Genomic DNA, 5,267 nt, shown 5'->3' on the forward strand with positions numbered 1-5,267 from the left:
TCATAAGAAACTTTACGAATCATCGGAATGCGTTACGGATCATTTGGAAATGCAAAATTAAGCAAAACGGAGAAGTGGGCTAGACAGCCCGTCGGCGACGGGGTGGGCACCCGTCGGCGACGGCCTCTTAAAATGCCCGTCGTCCAATTTAACCCGTAACCAGTCGGTTAGGCCGTCGGCCTCTTTCACACTTTTGGGAGCCCGTCGGCGACGGGGTGGGAACCCGTCGGCGACGGCCTCTAGAAAAGTCCCTTTACTGCAGATCCGTTTCGTCGTCCGAACGCACTAAAACGCGCGTGTCTTTTGAACCGTTTACTCGTTTAACCTCCCGTTTCTTCCTACACGCTTGTAAATTCACATTCTATCATATGAACTTAAAATCCCACATCCGCCTTAAGGAAAAATCTTAACTTACACACTATCGGCTTCAAACATATCATTCGTACCTTTTCTTTCTTACATGTGCTCTAGCAAAAAAAACTTAAAGTTTTACCTACCTTCGGCAACAAGATTTTAAAGTTAGTCATCTCAGTTGTCGAATCATAATCACTTCATTTTAGTTCCATCCACATATGAGCTTTCTTCTTTCTTACACATTCGACTACCCAAGTAATTGGGTTTGGCATAAACACTCTCAAAGAGAGTTAAGCATACACATTCGACTACCCAAATAATTGGGTTTCGGCATAAACACTCTCAAGGAGAGTTAAGCATACACATTCCACTACCCAAATAATTGGGTTTGGCATAAACACTCTCAACGAGAGTTAAGCATACACATTTTCCACTACCCAAATAATTGGGTTTTTCACATTTAATCATAACTTCTTCTTTCAATCCGTATAACGGATTAAGCTTCTAGCATTCATTAGAGCATTCAAAATCACCCGTTCAAAACGGATGGTAGCTTATTCTTATTCGACTTGTTCGCTAGAACCGGTCGACTCGCATAACTTTTCATAACCTTCGTTAGCATAACCAAATCCGCAATGGATTTGCTATTTCGGATTCGCTACAACATAGCGCCCACCTGCTACCCAGTTCTACCGGACATACCTGCAATAATTGCCACGGTCTCACGAACGTCATATGCTTCTTGCGTACTGGCCAGGTGCGCAATTCACACACTAGTTTCGTGCCTTCGTGTAATCATCGCCTTATGCCCGAGAAATGGGTTTCAGTTTCGTGCACATTTCTAAAACTTCCCCAAGACCACATCATTGTCTTTCGTTTAATAATTTCCCTCCCAAGGAGACCCCTTCCTTTTTCTTTTGACATCGGTACTTATACATATTAGTAATGTGTACCTGGGGTTAATTTGCCTATTTGCACCTTTGCCCGCCTTAGCGTTCATCCCATTCTGTATTCACGGATCATCCTCTTCAAGATCTTAAGCTTACCTTGCACATAACACACTATTAGTTTCTTTCAAATACATAATCTAATACATACTTACACATTTTCGTTCCATTTCTACCTTTAGATCTTGATCGAGTCATGGATTGTACGGGTTCCTTATCACAAGAGCACACAGGTTTGAGTTCAAGTACTTATACTCTCGTACTTAATTCTCTCAAACCAGGGCTCTGATACCAACTTGTTACGCCCAAATTACACATTCCAAAATGTAATATTATCATACTATTATTTAACAAAATTCGGGCATGACCCGTTCGTAATAAGAACAATTCCCTGTAAGACTAACGCGTAATAACTTAAAATACGACGCAGCGGAAAACAAGAGCCCAAAAATTTCGTTCTTTAATAGACATATCAAACACATGAAAGTTCAAATGCGAAATGCCATATATTCATTAAAACGGATTTATAACGTTTTATAACATTAATACTTCAAAACCTATATGAGTTACACTATGTGACCATTCTACCCCGTACAATCCTTGCTCTCAACTCGAACTAAGTCCGCTTCACTTCAATAAAAGTAGAGAAAACCCAAGCGATACCTGTGGACACCACGTACAACCAAACCATTAGTTATTAACATACCATTCAACATTAAACTATATAATAAAATTTCGTAGAGCATTCTATAAAGTAGTCGTGGAATTGTCCAAGCGCTTTCTTAAATACTCTTATCCAAATCCAGCTCCATTTCTTCATGAAGCCAACGACCCCATACCTACATTACATTCCAACTCAACGCACATCATTAGTATCCATAAATACTCGAACCCTTTGATACGTTCATGCATATGTCTTAAGCATTGAACATTCATTCACACATACATTCACACCTACGTACTTATTATCATACATACATACATATATATATATATATACACTTATATATATATGTGCGTACCTTCATCCATGCCAATGTTCCTTCCTTCGCACAATCAATTAATCACGAATATATACACAAGCTTCTTTTACATGTAGGTTTATGCCGGAATGTCACATTCAAAACTTTACATAGTATAGACAATCTACGATTCAACCCACGTGGCCTTTGGATTCCTATACACATATACTTATAAAATTTCCTACACTAAAACGAAACAATCCGTTCATTCATTGACCGACAACCGAATCATATAAAACTTGTACCTAATGGTCCGGGAAATGTTCCCCTTACATAATGACTAAAATTCTTACCCAAGGTCTTAACCATAACGAATTTCATTTCATTACACAACATATGCACATAAAATTCGACCCGTTTAAACCCACCAATTTACTTTCGGCTTAAATACAACCTTCTTCAATAATGAGGCATTATTGGCTTTGTACTTCTGATTATTACATGTTCTTTCATGATGTTTCGTAAACATAAGTATTAAAATCTATTAAACCTACTAAAAAGTGAATCGAAATTCACTTACCTCGAGTACTCCAATAAGTGTATTTGTCATCTTGCCTTATCTTGACCCGTTATCCTCCTATGCTTGACCTCTCCTTGACACGTTCCTATTATCTCATTCCATTACATCCATTCAATAGTTAGTATACATAATCATACGCATCACTAATCACACTTCTATTCACGTGTCAATCGCTTAACGAGTTCAACATGTATCATAATACTATAATGCTAATCAATCTAACAATTTATCATTCCATCATCACAACAGTCATACATGAGCTTCTAGCATGCATAATTATGTATTTACATCATGTTCGTTATTCTTTCAAAATTCCATACTTAGAATGATAACCTTTTCTAAGTTAGGCAACTTGCTTCATATGTTAAACATTTCATACCATTCTACTATTTTCTATCAACAACCCGTTTCGACCCGTTGGTGCAATTATATGCATAAACTAGTTGGTAAGTGTTTTAGACACTTAAAACAATCAAATAACTTACTAATAATTTATTAAAATCAGTAGTTCATGATTCATACAAGTGTGCATAACAATACAACTATTTTTACTAATTGTTTATACTAAAATTTGTGCAGCAACTTTCTGCGCAGCAGCTGTTCACGGCACATTTTAACCCATTTATCTTCTGATTCAGTTCTTCATGTTCAAATATGATATGATCTACACTCAGAGATCTTTCTAAGCATATAAAGATCGTAACAATCGGACATTCCTATGATTTTATATGATTTTTACAAAATCAGCACAGAAGCTGAAATGCTTCCAAACAGCTTGCTGTCAAAACAAATTTACTAACTTTTCAAGCTGTTTTGACCCACTAAATCTCATAACCAGCCTCTTATGACCAAATATGAAATGTAATTGCGAAACAACCTTTTCAACGATATATCATATGCCTTAAACCGAGCTACGGTTGATTTTATACGAATTTTTCAAAACAGGTGCGCAACAATAATTACTTCCAATCAGCTTTGTAAATCTTTGGAATTATGAACTAAATCTCGACTTTAAATCATCAATTCATGTTCACAATTTATGCTAAGCATCATAAACTTGTTAAAGACCATATGATACAATAATTCTCACAAATTCTTACATAGAACATGAACCACATTGAAACTACACATGCGTGAATGTATGTGTGCATTAGCTAATGATTCAAGCATTTCATCAAACGCTTGGTGTGCATACAACATTATAAACACATTGTACAAGCTCTTAATACATGAATTCAACCAATTCACATAATCATCTTCAACCAACATACATTCATACTTCAACTTCACATAAATTTCACTAACATAAAATTATTAGATTCCACCATACAACTAGCACAAATGGGTTTCACTATAATTCTTCATTATTACATTCTATACTTTTTCCCATCCATCATTATACATAATTCATCTAAAATCGTCACTTAGGCATTTCATCATACACTTGGTGGGCGTACCGTTAATTAAGCATAGTGTACAAGTATTTATAGCATAACTCTTCTTATTCACCTTCTAATCTAACAAGAATCAATCAAGTTCATAGCTTTCTTCCATCCTACACCATCTTAACTAATTTTTCTATCTCTATTCAAGATCATAGCATACATGCAAAACATTGGGTTTATGATTTCTTCACAACAATTGGGTAATATACTTAAATCATTCAATCAATCAGAAATCAAGCAAAGATTTCGAACCATTATGAAACCCTAACCCTCTATTACATATAATTTCCACATAATTTCATGATTGGGTGTAAACCCACTTCCTACAATTCATTCAAAACAGAAAATTCGACTTACCGCTTGTTGTACAAGCTTAGATGATTGAAGTTTCGAGTTCATGCATTAGTTTGGGCTCCTAATCTCTTTCAATTCTTGAGAATTTCATGAAGTTAGGGTTTGTCTTCTCCCCCCTTTGCTCTGATCGATCCACGCCATCACACCAGGGTGTGTGTTTTTTATTTTTTTCTTTTATTTATTAAACTTTCAACCTTTTAACAAGTTTAGTCCTCCTATTTACTTAGATATTTTATTTGTCATATAACCTTCCTTCTAATCAAGTTACTAACATATACATACTTAACTAGGTAAAATAATACATGACTAGACATCTTAAGTAACATAATTAATTTGCATAATTTTGGGGCGTTACAAACACGGGGCCGTGTCCAACTTCCAGTAACTGGGATCTGGAAAACAATCACTGTAACTCCGACCACGGGCCGTGTTCGCTGAACACGGGGCCGTGGTGAACTTTCTGACCAGCATTCTTTTCTGTTTTATTGCAGGACTTGGAACCAGACGCCAATCTTACATAGTGTATGAGCTCCAGTTCTAATAGGGATATAAAAGAACCTCTAGAAGAACCCGAACGCTTTCTCAGAAAAAGACTAAAAGCTAAAAACCAAGAGAAAGTTTCGGG

General features: G+C 36.3%; 1 long non-coding RNA gene across 1 annotated transcript; it reads right to left on the reverse strand.

The window, feature by feature from the left end:
- Nucleotides 1-1,788: 1,788 nt before the first annotated feature.
- Nucleotides 1,789-4,989, reverse strand: LOC110889383. The gene is made up of 2 exons (XR_002563562.2): nucleotides 4,646-4,989; nucleotides 1,789-2,928 (listed from the first exon to the last, which is right to left on the reverse strand). It is a non-coding gene; the product is annotated as an uncharacterized LOC110889383 (long non-coding RNA).
- Between the last annotated feature and the right edge of the window lie 278 nt (nucleotides 4,990-5,267).

This window comes from Helianthus annuus, chromosome 11 (genome assembly GCF_002127325.2).
Source record: "Helianthus annuus cultivar XRQ/B chromosome 11, HanXRQr2.0-SUNRISE, whole genome shotgun sequence".
In the NCBI taxonomy this organism is placed as follows: Eukaryota; Viridiplantae; Streptophyta; class Magnoliopsida; order Asterales; family Asteraceae; genus Helianthus; species Helianthus annuus.